The sequence below is a fragment of the Acipenser ruthenus genome, chromosome 2, assembly GCF_902713425.1.
Source record: "Acipenser ruthenus chromosome 2, fAciRut3.2 maternal haplotype, whole genome shotgun sequence".
Lineage (NCBI taxonomy): Eukaryota > Metazoa > Chordata > Actinopteri > Acipenseriformes > Acipenseridae > Acipenser > Acipenser ruthenus.
In genome coordinates, this window is record NC_081190.1 from 79279367 (window position 1) to 79305051 (window position 25685).

The following is a 25685-nucleotide window of genomic DNA, read 5'->3' on the forward strand; positions in this document are numbered from 1 at the left end:
AAAAGAAAAAAAAACTATGAAAATTAAATTTAGAGCTATTTCTTTATTGCAGATTGTATGGTTAATTTTCTTTGGTTAAATGATGCAATAAAGAGTTTACAGATAACAGTATACATTAGTTGTATGGTGATGAAAGGAATGTAGACCATTGTGTTCTGTATTTACTGTAACAGAGTTAAGCTCATCAGCCTCCTGTTTATAAACTACATTGTATGATTATACACCTGGGGAATAAAGGCAAGCATTACTCTCTTGTAAAGCATCCTGTACCACCTGAGAGAGAAAGCAATGTGTTTCACCGAGTTTTGTGTCATATCCAACACAATCCAAACGTGATTTACACCCCTTGCAGCATGACGGTAAACAATAGCCACCTTAATCAAATACGACCCTAAAAATGGACTTTTTCCTTCAAAGTTTTTTTTTTTCTTCTGATTAAAATCTGTTATTATTTTATATCTCCTCTGAACAACAATAAGAATTCCTACATGGGTTCACTCATTCTAGAAGTGTTCTGCAGAATTCTATAATACCATTCAAGAATGGGGCTGATTCTCAATTAGAATGCCACAAAATGAACTATAATATGTTAACACAATGTCTTATGACAGAATTCATCACTGATAGAGATGTTGCTTAATGATCTAAGTGAGTTTGTCTTTGCCACTAAGTTCAATTCAATATACAGTGAAACCTTAGCAACTGTTTTATATCCAGAGGTCAAAGACTAAAAATAGATTTTTCAAAGCTGAGGATTGTATAGCCACAATCTATACAAGCTGTTGTCTGCCTCCACAATGTATTATCAGGGGTGTGCAATTCATATCGCCCGACGCCCGTTGGACAAATAGTTTGTATTTATTTATTTTTCCTATGTTCGTTCTGTTGCTAGACAAACACCCTGGGTGTATTTCTAGAGAGACACACAAGTTTCTGAAAACTGAATTGTGGAAGTCTAGCATCTACACACGAACATTTAAAAAAGTGTTTATGTCCCACCTGTATCACTTCTGATTAGCTAGCTGTGGAAAACGCTGATCTTCTATTGGTTACAAAGAAACCCAAAAATGGCTGCCAAGAGAGCCTCTGGCAGGACACAGACTAATCTTTTAAACTTAAGGTATTATTTACATTTTTTTTGTAAATTAGTAAAATAAATGTTATTTATTTTTCTTAATAATGCAGGGAAAGAATCTTGACCCCCCCCACCCCCCCCCCCCAAAAAAACCCATCAGGATCACCCTGATGCAGCAGTTCAACCAACAGTGGCTAAAAGATTTTCCCTGGCTTAAGTTTAACAACGTTAAAAAAAATCCATGTTTTGCACGTTTTATCAGGATGCAGGGGAACTGATGGCAGGCAAGACTGCATTTTTAACAGGGAGTCAGAAGTTCAAACGTGAAAATATATTAAACACAATGTTTCAAAACGGCACGCAATGTGCGGAGAGGGATGCATCCAGAAACGTCAGCCGGACCACCCCTCTACCATAAACAGGCAAGTAGCACATTCTGAGGAAGATGCTACCAGGCAGTTAAAAATCATTTAATTTGGGAAAAAAAGTTGTCAATTATAATTTTGTTGATGCAGAAATATTGAACTTTACAAGTGTTATGTAAGAAAGGTAGGAAAAAAAGATTTCTAGATATTCAACAATACATTTGAGCAAAATTGTTTATTTTGTTTGTCCACTCCTGCATCTTTTTACTTAGGCGCACATGTGCTGGTAAAGTTTCTATTTTATAACTACCTATGCTTAATAATTTTTGTTGTTGTGGTTGTTTTGTTTTATTATTGCTGTCTTACTTATTGGACACTATTATATTAAATCCCGCTAATAATTGTTGGTCATAGATTACTGTTGGATTACAGTGTTTGGTGTATAGGCCACCACTGCTGTAAAATGTTGTACACTGTTTTAAAAAAGTATATAATAGAAAAAAACAAAAGAAAAAACATTTTTTGTCTTTTCCAAATTTGATGGAGCCTACTGTAAACATTGAGTGCATTTTGGTAGAACAACAGTAAAAAATTCAGAGAAACTTGGCAGGTTATACACAAGTCCTTTAAAAATCTGTTGTTCAGCAGTTACAAAACGTTAGGCTATGGATGTAACCCTTGTTCCCTGAAAGAGAAGATGGCCAACAACCATACTTTTGGGATATGCCTGCCACAGGTCAAATATTCACTGAGCATTTTATGTAAAAGCTGCCGACAGGTCCCTCTGTGGAGTGACGTCCTCGGTCCCGCCTCACCGAGGTAATAAATAGTCACTGCACGGAGATCTCCTTTGCAAATGCGAGTGATGCGACCTCGTAAGGTTTGTTGGTCATCTTCTCTTTAAAGGAACCAGGGTTACATCCGTAACCTAACGCTCCCTTTCAATTCGAGGATGACCAACAACCATACTTTTGGGAAAATATACCAAAGCCGTCGCGAGGGAGTATGAGCGGACAGCATATGAGGGACGTCTCACTACCACTATCTAGTGTTGGTGCTGTGAGCGTGCTACCTCAAGGATCCTTGTGCCTAATGAAGGCATAGAAGGATCTACCACAGTAAGTCGGTAGAACCTGGTGAATGTATGCGGAGTAGCCCAACTAGCCGCAGTACAAATATCAGTCAATGAGGCACCTCTAAAGACGGCCCATGATCTAGCCACACCTCTGGTAGAGTGCGTAGCCATCCTTCCAGGTGGTGGTAGGCTGGCATTAGTATACGCAGTCAAGACTGTGTCCACAATCCAATGGAACAGCTGCTGCTTGAAGACGGCTTGGCCTCGGGTCCTTTCACCATGACAGAAGAGCTGGTCAGACTGACGCAGCACTCTTGTTCTATCCACATAACCTCTCAATGCCCGAACAGGGCAGATGGAATTCAATCTCCTATCCGTCTCCTCCGCAAAGGGAGGGGGGTGGAAAGCCTCTAGTTCCACTGACTGATTCAATTGAAAAGCTGAATCACCTTAGGGAGGAAAGCAGGGTTCATGCGCAACGATACCGTTTCCATTGTCCCAAATACGCATACAGTGCCTGTAGCTCACTGACCCGCTTAGCGGAGGTGATAGCTACTAGAAAGGCAGTCTCATAGACAGGTATTTCAACTCTATGAAATGTACAGGCTCAAACGGCTAGACTCCATTCGGGGAGGACGTCCTTTCTAGGAGGACGTAACTGCCAAGCACCCTTTGGAAAACGGGTCGCTAGTATATGAGTGCCCAGGAATACTGGGTTGATGGGGACATGTCATGCAAGTATGGCTGCTAGGTACACTTTCAACATAGAGGGGGATTTTCCCGCCTCTAACAGATCTTGCAGAAACTGTAAAATAATTGCTATAGGGCAATAGATGGGATCATGACCTCTGGTCATGCACCAAGTTTGAAAATACTTCCACTTGTAGGCATACAACACTCTTGTGGACTAGGCCTAGCATTCTGCAGTGTACTAACGACTGCGTCTGAGAGTCCTAAGGCGGACAGATGTTCCCGTTCAGAGGCCAGACCCACAGTTGGAGTCTGCCTGGCTCTGGGTGCCAGAGAGTGTCTTTCGCCTGACTGAGCAGATCTATGCGTAGCGGAATCTCCCACGGCTGGCCCTGCAGCAACTGGCAGAGGCTCCAGAATTCCCCTGGACCATCTTGCCTTGTCTCTCCTGACCCTCTCGAGGAAGGCAGAGAGCAGCGGTACCGGCGGGAAAGCATACAAAAGCACCTTGGGCCACTCGTTGGTTAGGGCGTCGACGCCTAGTGGACCTCCGCAGCCGCAGAGGGAGAACCACAGGGGCAATGGCTCTGCCATGGCAAAGATATTGACTTGGGCTTCTCCAAATTGTTCCCAAATGCGCTGCACCACCTAAGGGTGCAGTCACCATTCTGATGGGTGAGGACCCTCCCTCGAGAGGAGGTCAGCTGCCCAGTTCACCACTCCAGGGAGATGAATAGTCCGTAGGGACAGGAAGTGCCACTGTGCCCAGATCAACATCCGAAAGGCTATGCAGTGTAACCCTGGGGACTGAAGCCCTCCCTGGTGGTTCAAGTACGCAACTACTGACATATTGTCCGTGCAGACAAGGACATGTCTGATCTGGAGCACAGGAAGGAAATGTTGAAGCGCAAGGTGGACTGCTCTCAGCTCTAGCGCATTTATGTGCAGGGATGCCCAGGGTCCGTGGACTCCTCTGCCTGCCCAGACCGCCCCCCAACAGGAGTTGGACACGTCTGTCTTCACCACTTGACGATTGTGTATCACTCCCATTCTTACGCCTTCGCTCAGGTGAGAGGGTTTCCTCCACCAGCGTAGGGCTTCCCAGCATAGGCGAGACACGGTCAGCACCAAACACCAAGTACCAAGGGCATCCAGCACCAGGGTACTGAGCTATGTGTCTAGTCTGTGGTTAAGGAATCACACAACAGCGAGTGTGCGCGCTGTGGTAGCTCACACAGCAGGTGCAGCAGAGCTGGGTTTCCCTGGAGGATAGTGTCTTTCTCTGATTCTATTTTTATTTTCTTTTTTTCAAAAGCTACTCGAGGCAGAGAAAAAACAAAACACAGGCAGCAAGCTGCAAGGTTAGTGAAAGCAGACTACAATCGCCATGCGATATAGGCTGTTGGAAATATATATTCTTTATATTTTAAAACGGAGGCAGGAGATCGAGACGGAGTTTGAAGTTGATACACCCCGCAGGCGAACAGGATTTATTTACATATCAACACACTGAACAGCTCACGTGTCACTAGCAGTAATGGCAGATAGATAGATAGATAGATACAGTAGTGTGCAAATTTATTAGACCACCCCATTGCTTCTGTTTTTATTATCTGTGCATATGAAAGCAAACCACTGTCACTGAAAAACTTTTGTCAAAATAGGCAAATTAGTGATTGTCTAATTTAACTGTCGACTTTCATAGGCCACACATACAATTAATGTTAAATAATAATAGAAAAGGAACACGGTCACAAATGGTAAAATGCTTGAGACTTTGTAGAAGTTGTTTACAATGCCTAATTAAAGCACAAAGTGGGCTAACATTTTCACACGAGTGCCTTTTGTTTCTAAATCAATGATTACTAAAATTCTCACACCCAAAAGTTTTCATGCCGGTAGGTATATAAAGGATATAAATGACAAATCTTCAGGTGTTCTAATAAATGTGTACACTACTGTATATATAGCACATCAACAGTTAAACAAGGTATGCATGGATGGCTAATTCACCATTACTTAGAACTGTTTTAAGACTTTGTGGAGACATTCTTTAGTGTACAAAGTGTCTTATATTGGTCATCACCTCTTTTATAAAAATCATTTATAAAATGCATTTATGATTTTATATATATATATATATATATATATATATATATATATATATATATATATATATATATATATATATATATATATATATATATATAATTTACATGAAATGTACACAGGTCTCGATAAGAGTGACGTAGACTCCGCAACTCGCTCAGAGAGCGCGAGAGAGAAATATGGAAGACAGAGAGAGAGATAGAGAATCAGAAGTATTATTATTATTTATTTCTTAGCAGACGCCCTTATCCAGGGCGACTTACAGTCGTAAACAAATACATTTCAAGAATCACAGTGCAAGTAATAATACAATTAAGAGCAAGAATGACCCTGAACTATTCTATATATGAATTCCTATATGTGTATTCACTGTCTCTGTCATTGTCTCTACTGTGATGGGCTCGGTGGCTGGGCTGAGACTGTTCAACACAAAGCCCATATTAATGCTGTTTTTTAAAGCATGTTGATTCAGCGCTGAGATGTTCACTCACACTCTGCTAAGTTATGCAGGCTAGAGAATAAGACCTCTTGTGCATATGAAACCACATGCTTCCGGACTAAAAGACGTAAGGAGCTGACCAATAGGTTACTTAAAAGAAATCTAAACAGTGAACCCATACTATTCATTTACTTTGATGTCTTTGAAAGAAAGGGCACATTCTCACCTGTGCGAAATCAAAAATAATGCACAGATTTCAATAATGATACTCACTGAAAACAGTATAATCAAAAAGATTATTTTAGATGTTTTTTTTCTTACAAGATCTGTTGGTGAGCAATAAATAAAATGAAAATAATTTCAAATATATATTTAAAAATAATAATAATAAAACAGCAGGCAAGGTAAATGTGTAAAAGTAATACAAAGGGATACAAATTATATATCAGAAATAAAATAATTTTTTTCCAAGATTTTATTTGTATTTATATAAGAATATCTGCACACACATAATGCAGAACCTTATTCTAGAAAAGTCTAGAAAATGCTGGTTGTAGGTGAACATTATGAAAATGATTTATTATCATAAAGCTGGAGAAGGATACAAGAAGATGTACAATAATTGGAGTATCCCAATTTAAACTACTGTTTCTATTATCAAGACTCATGGTATTGTCACAACGCTCCCTAGGTCTGGAAGAAATAAGGTTCTTTCACCAAGAACAAGTAGAAGAATTGTGAGGAAGGTTAATAACAATCCAAGATTGACTGCCAAAGATATTCAAAGTGAATTGGCTGCAAGTGGGACTGGGGTTTCCATTTCAACCATAGGTCAAGTATTGCATGGTGAAGGTCTCAATGGTCGCAGGCCAAGGAAAAAGCCACTCTTAGAAAAACGTCACAAGTACAATCGCTTAAAGTTTGCAAAACGGCATTTGAATGATGGATATGAGTTCTGGTCAAAGATTTTGTGCCGTGATGAAACAAAAAGAGCTATTTGGTCAAGCTATTTGATAGTCTGGTGAGGAGTACAAAGAAAAGAACACCATACCTACTGTCAATCATGGAGGTGGCAATATCCTTCTCTGGAGCTGTTTTTCCTCTAATGGCACAAATATAGTTCAAATACATGGTACAATGGATTCCATAGCATACCAAAAGATATTGGCCAATCATCTAAAACCCTCCACTACAACTTGGTTTAAAGCACAACTGGACGTTCCAACACAACAACGATTCAAAGCACACATCAAAATCTACTTCAGAATAGTTAAAGAAGAATAAAATTAATGTTCTGGAATGGCCTAGTCAAAGTCCCGATCTAAATCTGATTGAGAATTTTTGGTATGAGTTGAAGAAGGCTGTGCACAAGAGAAGTCCTTGGAATTTGAAGAATGGTTAAAAATCACTAAACAATCATGCCAAAACGCTCATTGACAAATATCGTAATCATGTAAAAGAGGTTGTTATTGCTAAAGGTGCCTCAACTAGATATTAATTAAATTTTCCTTGTCAGGGTATGAATACTTTCAATTAGCATTTTGGGAGTTTTGCAAAAAAATTGCTGAAATAAATAATTGTAGACATCTATTTATTGTAACTTTTTTTCCTCATCCACAAAAGCAAAACTTTTGCTACAAAAGATTTTTCCTAAAATTATTTGTTTTCCAGAAATTTTCCAGAATATATATTAATGAACCTTAAATATAATTTTGTTTTTGATAATTCAGGAATGGTGAATTAAACTGTGTAGATATTGAACTGTAAAAAATAACGTATTTTTAAGGGAAAAGGTATAAAAGATGATCTGTCTCGTTTGCTTGATTGGTGCTGCCGTTGCTGTAGGACAATTGTTAAAAGTGCCTAAAAACCATGAATTGTGGGTGTTGTCGAGTGATTTAAAACGAGACATTTTGTTTGAAAGTGGTCGGGGTGCACAGGGTCAAAGGTCAAGTATAACCTTCTAGATGAATATGTCATTTTGACGTCACTACTGCAGTACTATGCCTTTTTTTCCCGAATGGCTCAGGATGCAAATATAGCCTTCATCCATGTATTATATATAAAAATGTCAATTTATGTTTTATTTTGTTTACTTATACATACATAATCTATAGGCAGCAAGATGTTCAGAAATGCAAAAGAAAATTGAGCTGTGAAGTGCCCACCAATATTGTACACACTCTAACAACAGAAAAACTGTTCATTTTTAGAAATTCAACATGCAAAGCCAAAAATTAGCTTTATTTTTAAAGTGCATATTTTAGAAGAAAGCATTTTAAAAAATCACAATCCTCAGTTTATTTATAAATCAAACCTTTCACCAGACATTTTTTTTAAATTGTAAAGTCAATACTAAACCCCCAGCTTTCCTACCAATGTTTTACACAGAACATGATCCCCAGCTTGAAAATTATGTTAATGTGTCTCATTTTTCTAAAATTAAAGTGTTACTGAACAGGCTGTAGGGGTTTACAACAAAACACATCACTTAATAGTGCTACCTGGTGTGTTGTATGTATTCCTCCAATATATACCTTTTTTTAACATAATAACAATTGTTTTGTTATTTGTATTCACATGTCCTTAGTCATAAGTTAGTTAGTCTCCTGACTGGCTAAATGCTGCTGCGTGGCTTTCCAAGTAGAATTCTGTCTTAGTTTATTGTTATTCGGTTTGTATCCCATCTTCACCCAGCTACATAAAACACTTGACCAGATCAATAATAATTATTTTGACACAATATTAAGTATTGATAGAAATGCCTACAAAGTGTGGGCCTGCTTCAGCATTTAATTGTTTTTCAAGCACTGCATTATTCTTGTTTTTATAATCCTGTTATTTTAAGAGATTCATTTACTGTAGCTTTCCCTTTAATGCATATTCATCAACCTGTTAACACCCTTGTGTACATCCCAGAGCGAGCTGGCCAGAAAAAAACTGTACAGATCCTGACAAAGGATCCAGTCAAAATGCAGAACTCGGTGGGAAGGGTCAGGAACCAATGTCATGTGTCTAATAAGTAATCAACAGACTATTTAGTAGCACTTTTCTTTAAAACAAACAAAAAAAAGACTTAAGCAAAGGCTTTATAGCAAATCAGATCCAATATTCGATTTTTGCAGTACAACAATCAGTGTCTGTCTGAATTAGACATTTTTCAATGGGATAAACAACTCAAAGTGTTAAATCAGAGATGTAATACATTTACGCGCACAAAAACTATACAATACTATCCTTTAGACAGAAACATAACTGCCTTCATGGCTCACACTGTCAATAACTGTGTTTCTGATGTTTCATTCAATACATAACCTGCTTCTTCAAAGAGGTCTAGAATGTCCTTCATAACAATTAAATATGCTATATCAAAGAAAATATAGGATACGAAATGCAGACCATGCAAAATTGTTTCCAGTATTACTTCATTTGTAATGTTTTCCAGAAATGTAGCTAGCTAGAACTTAAAAAGAACTGTGTGCATCACAAGGAGTGACAGGGTTTTAATAAATTAAATCTTGGTATGGGTATGAAATATTACAGTATTCTACTGTGTTTTAAAAGGTCACCAGGACCTGAACAAAGTTAATAAATTAGTTAACACCCATACAAAGTTTACTGAAGAACCTGCCAGTTGACGTTGGTTACAGGAATGTAAAGAGAAATAAAGTGCTGTGAAGGTATGTGTGGAACATGTCGATGGCTATCCTTGAACACATGGCCTTTCTACCTACCCTCTGGTAAGCCAATGAAAAACAAAGATGACCAAACTGAGAGGCGCTGTTTTGTTTTGACATTTCCCAGTTGCCAAACATACTCCACTGACAAAGCCATGTATCTATTTGTTTTACAAGGGTCAGCGTCTTATCTTCCCCAAGACCCCCATATGTGGGTGTTGATCAAGGATTTATTACTTGAATAAAGCTGCTCACTTGTAATGTCTCACAATGTCTAGGATGTGATGGTGAAGGAAATTCATGCCTGAGCTCAGCTCTAAATTCAAGGCTGTCTATGCAAATTGGAAACAGCTAATAAGTACCTTATACGTTTCCATTCAGCAGAAGATATTTTTTACTCCTGCAAAGAGAAATTATGAGTAGTTATTGCATATAACAAAGTTATGCCTTTTATCAAAAGAGATGTTTCTACTGGTGTAATGTTGTTTGTTTACACCTTACTGAAAATGACATTTAAAAAATGTGCCAACTTCAGTTTTTGGCACATCACTACCTCTTTGGTAGCCAAGTTCTTTAAAAATGATTTAGAGCACAATCAGGACAAACACAAAAATATTCCCCAGGCTCTAATTTTCAAACGCACATCAAGACAGAAAACCAAAGGAAACATCGAAAGGCATTTTGTCTTGTGGCACCAAAGATGCTCAGCAGGGAGAGGTTTTAAATGTCTCCTAATAAATAAATATATATATATATATATATATATATATATATATATATATATATATATATATATATATATATATATATATATATATATTTATGTAGGGACAGGTTATAGATTCCAGTAAAATGCCAAGCCTCTGATCTTTATTGCTTGAAACAAGGCAGAGCCTGGTTTTGGCTCCACCTGGTCTCTCCGGCTCACTGAAGGAGAAGGCAGCTCCTCATGTCTCTGCGAGTGGCTGGGCTCAGCTGCTGAGAAGGCTGGTGCTGATGTTTGACTCTACCCAGATCCGACAAACATTATTAACGAGCTGCTTTAGCCCTCAGTCACAGAAAGGGGAAGTGCCAAAGCTCTTAACAGTTTTCATTGTAGCTTTTATTTTTTTTTGTAAAATTATGATTTTTCTGTAAATGTGATGATTTTTGTGTCTTGTGTCTCTTTAACATTTCTGTTTAATTGGCAGTGTGAATTCTGTGTTTTATTTACAGCTGCTCAACCTATTAAATAGAGGCAAACAAAGTTACAGTGTCAGCATTTTCACGAATAAGTCCTTCCCATATGGCAGTCTTGAGCGCGCTGCGGCAGCCAAAACAAATGTACCTGTGGAAAGCTGTGTCCACAAGGAATCTTTTTTAAAATTGCAAGTCTGGTTTCAAATCTAGATTTGTACATTTTGGGGTCTATTCAACTGATTTAAAGCAAATAATAACTGGTGAACCAATGTAATGAAAATCAAACATCTAACAGTGCTTGTGAGTCTCAGTAGAGCATTTCTGTCTGTAAAAAATAAGTAAAACACCAGACAGACATTTAGATCTGCCACTGTTTAAATCAACTGAATAGATCACGCTGGGCCCTATTTAGAAAATATGTGCGCAGCCGCTTTCATGCGGGCAAAAATGACAGCGTTAGCGAACTGCCTTGGTAGTGCACGAAAACATGATTTAGAAGTCGGGGCTCATGCGTGGGCTAACAGACATCAAATAGCGAATCATGCACCCAGTCAATCAAAGCACAGTGGGGGGAGTAAGGTTACAACCAATAAGGATTCAACATTTCCTTTAAGAGCACCTGTGCATCTGAGATAGTGAACGGATGGCATTTTGAAACCCCCCAAAAAAGAAGAAAGGAGACAAAAGCTCAAAAAAATTCTGAAATGTCCAGCAGCCCAAATGAGGAGGATGACCAAGCCCATCAAGCAAGGCTACAAATTCTTCATTTTAGCAGCCCGGAAGTGCCACCTGCGAATTAGCAGGATAAACAAGTCTTGAGTGGAGCCAGGATGGTTTGCATACACATTTGTGATGTGGTTGTTGGCATCACACACTTATTGCACGTTGACATAATAGGTCCCTTTACGATTTATGTAGAGTTGCCTATTCTGTGTTGGTGCGCGTAGCTGGAGATGTGTACAATCGATGGCTCCCAGGACACACCCATACCTCCCAAGAAAACCCTGCTTTGTATTTTGTTGCAGCTCGTGAGACAGGGAAATGGATGAATTCTCCTGCTCACTTTACTGAAGCTGCAGGTACATCTCACACTGCACAGCCGACTGGCTCATGTCTGCAGCATAGTGTAAAGCCATAAATATTTGCAATCCTTTTATTATGTGTTTTACACATATGAAAAAACACTGCAAACATTTTTGGTATGAAATGGAATTCCACTAACATTACATACTTTGCATATTGCAATAGGTCGCCGACATTTCTAGAGCAAAATAGGTTTTATAGGTGTGATTCGCCATATATTTTGGTCGCAAATATTTATGGCTTTACAGAAACCCACAGTATGTTGGAATGAGCCAATGACATAAAATGTTAGTGCAGCAGGTACCCTTAGTGCTACAGACAAACAGTGTGCTCTCCATGTCTCCTTCAAGGTCAGCCTGAAGCAGTTGGCAGATGTCAGTGATTGTTTATGTATTGAGGCAAAATTGCTGCATATATTGTGTGTCACACAGGCTCTGAAAAGACAGGTGACTTCTAAATATTTGGAGATGTCTCCTCCTCCTCTCTCTTTGTCTGGCCACATAGAAATCCAGTGCGCACCCCGTATTTCTTTTATTTCTCTTTTTTCTCTCTCTCTTTTCTTTACCTGCTTCCCTGCTAGTTTCAGCAGTATTTATAGTTGACCATGTAATTTGCGCATAGTTTAGACCTGGTTTTCACATGTCAATTGAAACGCAAACGCAAACACTGTTGCTGGTTTGCTAAATCGCTACATTTGTATGTAAATGAGGACACTCCCCTAAAGTTCAGCCCATGTCCAGCACTAACGCTGACTTGCCGGGTGAACACTAAAACAAGGTCTGTTTGCCCACATGTGCGCCTGATTCTGGTGCGCTACTATCCACAAAAGTGTTTTGTGATTGCCTTAGGGGTTTGCGAACGTTGCTAAATAGGGCCCGTTGTGTCATGTCATGGGGTTTCACTTTCAAAAGAATAGGAGTTTTTTTGTACTAGTATTTTTCTAACAGTATCAGGAAACATTAAGATATCATATATAAATTTGTTGTGATTATTGTTTATTACAGTATTAATGATATTGTATTGTATATTGTATTGCTACGATATTACTATACATTTTAAAATACCATAGAATACGACAAAATCTAACCATTTGATAATCGCGATAATGGGGAATGATCTAGTCACATTGTCATCAACAGCACCCTGTTTAATTTAAAATGTTGTGTGATTTCAATTGAAACAGGCTTAAACGTCTTTTAATCAGCCACTTTGTGGTTTTATTACGCAACCAGAAGGAATGGATTTTATGCAGCAAAATTAAAATAAGGGAAGTCGGAGATTAAAAATAAGGGAAGGGGAGGGTTAACCTGCAGTGGGAAGTTTTTGTTTGTTGAAAATGACTGTATGCCCGAAGAAACACTTCCATTTACAAAGTTCACACAGGATACAGCAACTGGATCTGCACCAAAATGAAAAAGACGGTTATTTATGGATGGTATGTTTATTTGTGGCCTGTGAAAAACATCAAGAAATATTAAAAAGTTGGTCAAATAATAGTCTAACTAAATACATAAGATAGTTTAAAATGCTTTAAAACTAAATGAGTTCTACCTGTTAACTTGAATTTATAGTAAATTATTTAAAACCAGTTTAGCCTTACCAAAATAAACATATTCAAATTAAAATATATTTTATACTGCCATTTGTAATGCTAAGAATCATGTAAACTCATTTAAATATAATATCCCAGATAATAAAATTTCAATAATCGTAGACTAAAAATGGTTCTATAATGAAAACGTAATTTTTATATCGTAGCAACCCTAGATATAAAGCCCAGAGAAGTTCTTAATGTGGTTTAACTGACTGGTGTTTATTGTGTTAACTATTACTGGCTTAATAATTAGTTAACAGGTATTAAAAGGCCTAATCAGTTTTAATATTGGCATATTCCAAAAACCAAGGTTTTAATGTTTGAAAGCCATCTTGTATTCATAATCGTGACATACAAGTGAAACATGTCGGGCAGCTTATTATTTTGTTATTAGTATGATTTATTATTATTATTATTAATTATTATTATTATTATTATTATTATTATTATTATTATTATTATTATTATTATTTAGTTATTTGGCAGATGCCTTTATCCAAGGCTAATTGTAAACTTCCCTTATATGTATGCAACTATGTCATTACTTTTCCACATTCATTTGTCCTGAACTTTTGTCAAAATGCTAAGTAGACCATATAATTGAAAAGGAGGAGGCAAGGTCTGCATTGTAAGACACACCTTCTAATTCATGCTCTGAAGGGTGAACTGGACAATATGTGGTCAAGCATCAAGGCCAATATTTCTGAATAGTTCCTTAGTCTTTTGAAAAAGCATCTTCATGGTAAAACGTTCAAGTCAAATGAGGAAGTGCATGTCCTGGCTTGTCTGTGGAAAGAAACATACTGTGTAATAACTACAATATTATGTTTGCAGTGTTTACAGTACACCCTCTAGAACAGTGAATGAACTGAATAAACTGTAAAAAAAATATATTATTTTAAATAGTACATATGCAAATATTTACATAAATGTGAATTGTAATGATTATCAAACAAAGGCACCAAACTAGGGGACAAGTCTCTGGCAGACTCATTTTGTAAGTGATTTATGCAGGTATGAAGTAGACTTGAGTTTTTTTAATACTGAATAGGCAAACAGGGTCACTGATCTCTGATAATGCACTATGATATCTCCAACAACACTCTATTCCCAGTAGTCACTGCCTTTATTTTTAGAATCTCTCATCAGGAATGAATGCTCTGCAGTGAGCTGCTAAAATTACGATTCTTATTTAAAGAAAAACATAGACAATTTTATACAAGTGTCATACAACAAACAATATTGCCTTTGTGTGAGAAAATGAATGTGGGGCCCATTTATGTATTTATTTTTCAAATTGGAGACCTGCTGTTTGTGTCATGAAGTTTTACATCTCTATACCTTCCATGACACTGGCTTTTAGTGCAATGGCAGTTTTCTTTCAGCATTAAACTAGTAAGAAATTTGGTTGCAGGGAACAGCATTCACTTAATGTTCTGAGTAGTTTATATTGTTGCAATAATTTTACTGTGTTATTACTGTAAAATAAGGATGCGAATGAGGCGCTGTAACATAAGTTCTGCTTATCACAAAAAGTGTTTTAGAGCATAAGAAACACATCCATATAAATCATCTTCAACTAAAAGAAGAGCCAGGACTACATTTTAGTTTTTTTTGTTTGTTTTAATATTAACTTTTTATGTTACAACTAACTTGTGTATAATTGAATATAAACAGGATCAAATTACTGAGAGTAAACAAATCATATACCACACAAAGCACTTTTATTCCTAACGCTGAGGAGAATGAGTTTTATAGCTGTGTTATTGTTTGTGTTTAATAAAACAAGAGCAGAACAGAATCCAATACCGCTATAAAGAGCAGCTTCATCAAGGATGCAATCAGGCCTCTCTTGTTTTTTTGCGCTGGCAAAACTTTTGAATTAAAGCTAGAACAAAACAGTTTAAACAACCCCTGGAAACTGAACTGCCTGCAGCAGTTTCCTCACAGTTTTTCAAGCTCTGTTCCACATGAACACAAGGCATCGGTAACTGTACTGACTTCTGCACCCATTTTTCTCCCAGTATTCACCCACAGGCCAATATCTATATGGTTGTGGCTTGAAAACAGACTGGTATCTTCTCCAGTTTTTCATAAGTGTGGTGCTCACTCCAACAATGAGGATAGTCACAAGGTTCCATGGTAAAGCGACTTGCACCATAAGAGACCATTAAAGAGGGGTTGATTTGGGAGAATAGTTTAAGACCACTGGGTGGTTTAAACTTTTTTTTTTTTAATTACCTGGCTATGGCTATTGAACAATGAAAGAACTCCTCAAAGAATATACAAACATATACAGTACATACTTTGTGTGAAATTTGGTATGAGTGAAAAATGTGCAAATTCACAACCCATAAATAAAAATACTTCAACACTGACATTGTATTTGTTTTTTGAGAATGTATCTACTAGTAATACTAAAAAACTGCAAATGAATAAAATTCTTTGACATTTAAAAATGTTTCAAGTAGAAGTTTTTCTCCACGTCTTTAATGACTATAGTTATAGAACAATATGCTCAACATGTAGAAGATTGTTATACAGAGCCTTTACTTTTACTATGCCAACATTGCTAGGTATTGCAATCTCCACCTAGGCTGTCTCATGAGAAGTTAGAATACAAAGTATAAATTATGAACAAAGACAAGTTGTTATAAAGATTTTTAAAATGCTAGCAAAACTAATTGAACATCCTTACTTATGCAACATACAGTATAGTATTAAAACTTTTGGAAAATGACCTTTAAAATACCACATACCACAGTAGTCCACACCACAATTAATTATTTCTTCTTTTAACCCAATGCACTTCAACTGCCGGGCCACAAAATGCAAAGAAATTGTGTAACAAAATTAGGAACAAAGACACCATTACAGACCTTTCTCAGTACTGTGCTAAAATGATACCAGAGACAATACAGTTCCTTTCAAATCAATGGTATGAAAAACAAATACATGTTTCCTTATCTGTATTGTGATAACGCCAACTTTACAAGCAGCTGACCTAAAAGGAACCATGTACACTAAAAATACCTACAGCAGTTCCTTCATAGTTTCTAAATTGTGTGACCGATAGAGCTAATCAATATGGAATGGTCTGTACCATTTGATATATACGTATTAAGAATCATAGTGTGATCCTTCAAATGTGTATGTGTTGACTTTCTGTATAAACCTTGACTGAAAAGCACAGGGCAAGCAAACATTCCCTCCATATGGATGCTCCTTAGACTGATCTCACATGCTACAACATTTAAAGCTGGGAGAACTCAAGAGGAAGAAATGTCCTGCTTGAGACTTTGGGGGGTGCGTTTGGTTTTCTTTGGCTAGAGCAGCATGTACAGAAGAGTGGCTTCAGCCTAATTAGCCGAAGTATTTTTGTGGCTTGTTTGCATATTTGAAATGTGTGATCTGAATTAAAATATGGCTCAGTATTTGTTCCTAATAAAAGTTAACCTTGCCCTCTTCCCTCTCATACGAAAGTAATTTAGTTTAAAAAACGTACATTTTTGGCCTGCACCTCTTGGTGGGTGTTTGCAGCTTTTCAGAACCAGTAATTGCTTCCATACAAGATTAAAGCTTTCAGAAGACGTTTGCATACATTTTATGATCATTTATGACATATACATTATTTCTTTCAAAATGAGAAAGTGTTTAGGCCTACAGGCAGTTTACATGTTGTTTTACTTTTCAAATATATATTTGTTCTAATTAAATTAGTATGAAACAATAAATAAATCAGCATCTGTGATTTAACTTTAGAGTTTGAGGGATTTCTAACCTTCCCATTCTTCAACACCAAATAGCCCCGGGGGCCCCCAATGTATTCCCTTGTACAGCCTCATGAATTGTGACTTTATATATAAGCAGTAGAGATTGGAATGTACTGCAAGAAACCTTCATTAAAAACTAGCTCTGACCTTCAATCTGAAACAGGATTCATTTATCAAGGTTAATATTTGTGTATATGTTATTGTTCAAACACTAGTCCTAAAACGAATATTGAAAAGATCTGTGACTATACCTTCCACATTTTATAAATAATTATTTACAATTAGAAAAAAAAAAAATAAATTCCCACCGATCTTTAAAAAAAAATCTACAGCAAAAAACATTGGAGAAAAAGATTTTCTTAAAACACAATTGATAAAACGAGTACTGTCCTGGCTGTGCCAAAGCAAAACAAAAGGATGGAGTTACATGTTCTGGCCTTTTAGATAAATATAAATACGCAGTAAGCCCACAGGCTGCTCAGTTTAAAGATGGCAAATCAAACTCCCATACAATGTAACACTGACAGCTTGAATAGATTCACAAAATATATCAGATATTAAAACAATACAAATAAAATATTTCAATGATCTAGGTACAGAACCTTTTAAAGCAATTTTTTCTTTTTAGGAACTCACAGAGCACACAGACATTGATACTGTGAGCTTGTTTCTTTTCTGTCACTTAAAAACTTATTGCATTGGGGGAGTTTCCATGTGTGTTCTAATTTTTCTCAAGACATTGTGCTTGAGCCAAATGAAACATGGCCCTATACATTACAGGTTTCCATTGGCTCAGTTTATTTTACTCGAAGACCCTCTTTTCACCTGAGTCATGCAAATGAAGGGGAAAGGAGGAGGTTGATATGCAAATTATCCATGCGTAGCGTTCTCGTGCCGTTTTTGCCGACAGCTCGGGAAAATGTGGTTTCCATGCACAGAGAACAGGTACAGGAGAGAATATCACCTGGAAATCCATGGTTGTCAGGTGACATCTTGTTTGAGTGAAACTCTAAAGCACAGTGTTAAGCTCATGTAATAAAGCTGTCATGTAATAAAGCTGTGATTTGTAAATACCTCATGCCTGGTTGTTTAATAATATGTTTTACTGCTCTTGCCCAAAATTATTTTCAAATGTCCATTGGTGGGGTGTCATGTCGTTAGTAGTGAATAATATTTCAACTAATTTATCACACGACTTATTAATTAAAGAAAAAAGAAAATAATTAACCTGAGGTATATAATGAAATTGTCCAACGCAGCTATTGCAGATGGCCATGGCTGAAAGCTGGCAGAGACGTAGGATTACAGAGATCTGTGACAGGCACCTTCCACGTATGCTCACAAGGCTATCTGGTTTGGGAGTAGTGGACGTTCGCATGTAAAATGCGGGTTTCAATGTGAAAATGGGCGTGTATTTCCTGTGTTTTACGTCATGCTCATGAGTAAATGAGATTTACCCTGTCCCTCTCTGTGGCCGTTATTTTCAGCGACAAACCTGATCCTCTCGAGCTGTTCTCCCAAACGTGCACGCGCATCGCAACTTCACGTGTAAATAACCATAATAAACAATCACATGCAGATTTGTGCAAATTTGATAAAAATGCCCATGCCAAGGTGTTTTTTAATCTCTAGTACTGCAGCCAATATTAGCATGATTACAGAATGGAGGAATCTATTCATTAAGATAGAGATCACACAAGGAAACCTGACAAACACCATCTGTCATTCTAAAGACCAATCTTAAAAAACAGCAATTGCAGTTTTTATTATAAAATGGTCTCTCCAAAAACAAGTGGTAAGATTGGCTTATAGTATGAATTTACAGAGCTCGGATTTCAGGCCTGAGCCCTACTAAGCTTAAGAAAATCCAGCAAAACACAATAAACACTTATGATATTACAATTAAATTACATTGCTCAAATACAGGCTTTTGGCTCATTTAATGTCAGTGGCCCCTTGATACAAGCTCTGAGTGTCTGGAACATTATCACAAAGCTTGTTTGTGGGACCATTTATTTTTATAGCATGCTTCTTAATCTGTAGCCTGCTTTTTAAAGAAAATGTATTATTTTACAATGTTATCTTCTAATGACACATTTCATCCTTTTAGCTCATGCCTGTAATAGTTTATTTTTCAAATCAAATCATTGCAAATTTGGGACAATTCTTCTGAGGAAAGCTGAACCACAAACACCACAACATGATTAGGTTAAAGGCTCTTAAATCAGCCACAGTACATCAGTAGTTAACAGGAAAAAAAATGTAATTCTGGGTTATACATTCCTGTATACAAATATCTATTTAATCCTGTTTTTGTATTGATTTTTTTATGTTTTAACAAACACACGACACCAGGGAAATATTCTTGAGCCACAATATTAAAAAAATAAGAAAAGTAGAACAAGTTTCATTACAGAGCAATGCTCTGTGTCAGAATGCCCCTCTCCTTAACAAACCTTTTTTTTTTTTTTTTTTGCAATAAGACCCGGGGCGTAAAGAGGCTCTTTAGAGTGTCTATTGTGTCTACAGTCAGTCCTTCACATATCTCTCCACCATTAGACATGCTGCATTGACCAATTCTGTCCTGATTGCTGTCTCTTCGGTACCAGGGGACTTCTTGTCCAGACAGCTCAATGGATCAGTTCATAAAGTGTTTACATTGTACACACACACACACACACACACATAGATACACACAAACACACACACACACAACAGCACCAGGATTCACACAGGATGACCATGAAGGTTGTCAGGGAGGCCTACTGACTTTTCCACATCAATGCAAGGATTTAGGTTGCACTTTGCTGGTGCTTCCTGCCTGTCTGCCTAACTGTCACTCTTTCTGACAAAATACCCTTTTTTCCACATGGTCTGCAGGCCCATAACTTGTTTTTTTAGTTATTGTTTTCCATTTCCTTCACACAGTGACACTCCATCTCCCCCGGCACATATAGACTTTTCATAATTGCTAACAAGACAAAGGATCACACTCTCAAAAATGTTCATGTCCCTTTACATACTGTATGTCAAATCGAGTCAGCCTTTTTATTTTTAGTCAAAAGGTAGGTCTCTATGTAATTTTAATGAAGCTGTGGCAACAAAAGAACCAAGTCAGTGTCTTTGTTCCCTCCCTCTTAGGGGAGTACATAAAAGCCTGTCAATGCAGGCTCACGGCTGACTCTTCCTTGAAGTGTGACCCCCTGCTTGAGAAACGGGCCCTTTTCTCCTACTCCAGTACCTCTTGCTTCAGAGACCACTGCTGCCTCAGTGTCGAGACTACTAAAAATCCACCCTGTACTAAAAACCCTGCTCTATTCCTATGTGAATTGGCTCCTGCAAGGGACTTTTCAACTGTTCTCACATCAAAGGCATTTGAAGTGCAGATTCCTACTATGGTAGCTCTTGCAAAGCTCATGACTTAGGGGTGCATTAGGAAGAAGAAAAACAAGAAGCACATGGAATAATGATGTGCACAGAAGGGTGCTGCGACCCCACCCACAGCGGTAAACCCTGCCACGATGCCCTCTTTAAGATAATGAGACATCCCAGATAATGTCATGCATGTGGATGCTTGCCTGCTATTTCGATGCAATAGAAATAAAAAATAAAAAAAATGAGTTGAATAAACTTGTTTTCTTTTGTATCTGTAAACAGAACATTTTAGATGCTATAAGCTTTGGAAGATGTTTCCTGAGACCTATGGCAATTCTAACATTATAAATCCTGTACCACTTATGCTATGTGGTTGTGCACTAAAGAGTCATTTATCCAGGTCGGGTAAAAAGAAAGGGAAGGCCTCTGTGCAATCATAGGGATGCAAATACTGGTGACAATAACAAGCAACAACAGAAACAAACTGAGTAACATCCCTCCCTTCCCATTGCACCTCTTTGTGGGTTTTTTACACATGTTATCATATACAGCGGTACACCACAGCAGAAGTCTGGTACAGCGTACATGAAGCATAGCAAAAAGCATACTGGATCCAGGCAGTGCACAGAAGCTTGTGGTAAAGTGTTGAACAACCACAGATGCGAGAAGCGCACCACAGCAAACTTTCCAAAGGACCGAACAATAAATACTTCATTCTTAACATATAAGGTCACAAGTTTATGGGCATCTCTATACTATTATTTATTTATTTATTTATTACACCCTGGATTGTTACAAAATATCACAGTACATACTACATTTTCTCTTTATCTATAGCCGTATTGATAAGATATATTTTTTTAATGACAAAGAGTCTTATGGCAACTGCAAGGTTTAATGTAATTGAATATCTGAAATGTATGTACTTGCTTCATTATACAATACTGCTTGCCCTGACTTTTCTTGACAGAAACAGAGAGATTTTCAAACATTGGTACACTTTTTAATCTTTATCTATCGGGGTGAAATGATGTGTAAAAAACAAACAAAAAAAAAAACAGTAAACAAAATGTACGTACATGAGAACACACAGCATCACTGTACAGGAAAGATTAAGGTGCATTTTGTCAGTCAAATAAAAGCTAAAATAATCCAGTAGCTTTTTATAATGGGTCATTTAAATTCATAAAACATGTAACATTCATTTAAAAGTAGGGCAGCAATACGTCTAATTTCACACCACTGTACTTATCAAGTGGTCAAAATAAATTAATTTAAGGATGTTTCTTTACTATTGTAATTGTGTAACATTAAGCGTTTCCTTTAAAAAAAAAAAAAAAAGTACACTGAGCTGAAATGGCCTACAATAATGTTATACATTTGGTGTACCTATTTCTGTTGAACAAGCCATTTCCCTTTTACCAATATTCAGCCCATCCCCAGGAATCCTCTCCTTTGAACCGATAAGTAAAGCAAACTCTGCTGCCTTCGCCCTCCTGGTGCTTTGTCCTGTTATAGCATCTAGTAAATGCTGGCGTGTTTGTTGCTTATTGGTACCTGTGTTTCCAATAAAGCTGGTCTCTTCAGACTCTCCACTTCTATAGCCCTCTCAGTGGAATGAACTCCTTTTTGCATTAGTACTGCTTACTGAACCATTTCATGCTGTTCCCTCCGATGCAAAATGTACTATATTTCCCTCAAAACATATGGCCTAAAACAAATGTAATCTCTCATGTCAGGTCAGTCACTTGACTTCCACAGGTATTTTACATAATATTGAAATAGCCGCTGTCTGTATTTGTAGTTTAGAGGGTTATTTTCATACCATTTGTTACTGTTTTTTTTTTTTCTCTGAAATTAGAAAATCACATTATTACTATTACAAAATAATAATAATAATAATAATAATAATAATAATAATAATAATAAGAATAATAATAATAATAATAATAATATGACGATGACTACTAATATTAATAATAATACGACTACTACTACTACTAATAATAAAGAAAAATAAGAAGGTTTTTCAAAATCACTTAAATTGATACAAAAAAATATATAGTGCTGATATATTTGGAATAATAAATCTTGAGGATACATTTTATTTTACTCAACTTGAATGTCACAAAATATTGACAACACTTCTAGGCACCTGGGAATGTTCATATGTTGGAATATTCAGATCCACATTGCTGTTACTGTTTTTTGGAGTCCACCTGGTAATGGAATGGGCTTAGAAGCGGCTTTGGTAGCTGCGAAAATCTTTGTTGGGAAAACTATTATAGTTTTTTACTCCAGTGTGTAATTTGCACCGTATTTCTTTGAACCTTATGAGAATAATTATATACTCTTAAGTTCCGCAGTATTACTAGTTTTTGTAACATTAAATGGTGCAAACTGCACCCTGGAGTAATTATGTGCTGTGCATTTCATAAGTCTAATGTTTCTGCTGCACCTGAGAAAGACTTTTCACTGTGCAAGAACAACTACATTTTGTTACTTTACTTTGCCCTTGGCTTCTCTGGTATTTTCATTCTGACCAGTTCAGAGTTCTGTTGCTCTAATGTAGTTTATTTTTCTATATACAGTAGCTCTCTTCTAAAAGGACACCATTCCACAATTTCACTAGTATCAGCAAATACCGTAACATGGTCAAACATGGGCTTCTCCAAGAAAACTTAAACCACAGAGATGCAGTATAGAGAAATGGTAAAACTACTGGATCAGCTCAGAACTACTCAGAATGACTGTAAACACCAACATTCTACCTTCCTTGAATGTTGCAGCTGCCCACTGTGTCGCTTAACAATATTATAATTATCATATTCAAGCTCTGTTATATATATATATATATATATATATATATATATATATATATATATATATATATATATATATAGATATATATTATATATATATATATATATATATATATATATATATATATATATATATATATATATATATATATATATATATATTAAAGTGGTTGTATTTTTCTTCTCAAAAGGTGTCTTTGTTCCAAATAATATGTTACAGCAAACACTACATGTAAACTTCAGTAGATAGCGACCACCATTTGTAAAAAAGAATTAGGGAAATCTCTGCATGCACCTTGTATACAAGGGGGGAGCTACTTACAACATTTCTAAGGCATCTCATGGGGTGTGTAGTATACACACGGTGCACAATGTTTGTGTAATTATGATACAGTGCTGATATTTTTATACGTTAAACATTTTTATTATTTTAGCCAGAGTGGACGGCCTTGATGTATTAGCCTATAGTCCCAGTCTGTGTACTACATGCTGTTTCGTAAACATATATTTGTTTTGAGTCACTGTTACAAAACATGTATCTTAACCAAGCAAGACGTTTTACAAGATTTCCAAAGATTTCCATTAAACAAAGGTTTTAATCATGCACTGCTAAGGACCTCTTTGTACTGGTCACGCTTACTTGTCAAATACATCTTTACCCTTTCACAGTAAAAAATGCATCTTTCTGCGCTCCATAAATCTTCACATCATAAACATTAATACAGCCCTGAAACTTCATCTTCTTATATACATGTAATCATGCAACCAAATTATTCACAGCATACCACATCCCACATCATAAATCACTCAACTGAACTACTCCTTTACCAATTCACCATTATACAGCAAGTTTACTGTGTTTTATTCATTTCCATGTTTTCTCATAATATACTGCGTGAACATGTACCAAAAAAATCTCCAGGCTGTAGATCAGCTATACCTATAGATACTGTAGCTACATATTTTGATGCCTTTTCAATAATTTGTTAATCAAAAGAAACAAATATATTCTCCAAATTTGTTTTTTAAAGCATGGATTTATATTCCCCTTCTTTTTCCAAACTAAGGCTGGGACCAAATCAAAACTTTGACAACCTGCTAATCACACTTAACAAAACTGTATTTAATAGCCTTTTCTTTTTATGAGTAGAAGAAATAAAATACTTACAAAAAAAAAAGAAAACGCTATTAAATACAGTTTTGTTACGTGCGATTAACAGGTTGTCAATGTTTTGATTTGGTCCCAGCCTAAAAGTTAATTGAGTTTGTCTTGTGATGCCAAATCACTATAACTATAGAATATTTGTATGGCTTTGCTTTATTTATTTTTTTGTATATGCATGTTAAATTATTTGACATGTATATGAATTTATATCCAAACAAACTTTATAACAATATACATATGTTCCCTGTTGTTTTTATGGACTATATATTTTAATTTTACACCTACAGTACTACCGGTAGTAATTATTAAATCTACCAGTCTGATAAAAATTCAACAGTAAACTTCAGATAGCAAAAGCATAGCAAATTGGTGCAAACAGCAATGAAAAAGACCACAAGAAAGTCTATTCAGTTTATGCCATCGTTAGTGTAATAATAACAATGATGTTTGTCTACCTGATTTAGCTACTTGTAGTTTTACTTCAGAATTGATAACAGAAGTCATGAATGGATTACATAGTATCTCTCACACACAGCTTTTTTAATCATTTGCAAAGAGCATAACATTATTGCAAAGGGCTTAGGTATGCATAGCAGAAATGTTTTCTACCAGACTTTGGGCTATATTTGTTACCCCAGTCTTTAATTAAGTCCTATTTTTTAAATGTTATTGAAAGAGAAACAAAAAGCACATGAGTGCAGAACAGACCCTAAATTGTCTTACTTAGTTGTCTTTTATAGTTTTGTAAAAATACAAAATGAATGTTTTTTTGTTTTTTTTAAATTTTTTTAAAATATGCCCACTTCTTAACATTTCACATTAGAATGTATCATTGAGAAGTTACAGACATAGCAAATCCAGTGCCTAAAACCATGTATTTAAAATAGTATTAATATCTTCTACAGTGGTTATTGTGATTTAGACCAGTTTCATGTGTTTTTTTGTTTGTTTTTTTCAGGTCACTGACATTTGGTGCTGTTTAGCCGTTAATGTCCGTTGCGTCAGATATTATTATTCAATTAAACATCTAATAATTGTATAGTTTTGCTAATTTGTATAATATTCAAACATATAGTACTTGGACATGACTCACTAAAAAAACAAAAAAAACAAAAAAACATTTATGTTCTACTTCTAATGCTCCGCTCAGAAAAAAAGTTGAGCAAATTCCAGCCCTTTTTTTTTAAGAACCTTTTAAAAAATACAAATAAATATAAAAATACATTTTACATACATATATACAGTTAATTATGTAGCATTTATT

At 36.3% G+C, this 25685-nt stretch overlaps 1 protein-coding gene across 6 annotated transcripts in view; it reads right to left on the minus strand.

The window, feature by feature from the left end:
• Window positions 1-25685, minus strand: part of LOC117409563 (zinc finger protein basonuclin-2-like) — a 349521-nt gene that overhangs the window by 263514 nt on the left and 60322 nt on the right. The window lies entirely within an intron of this gene.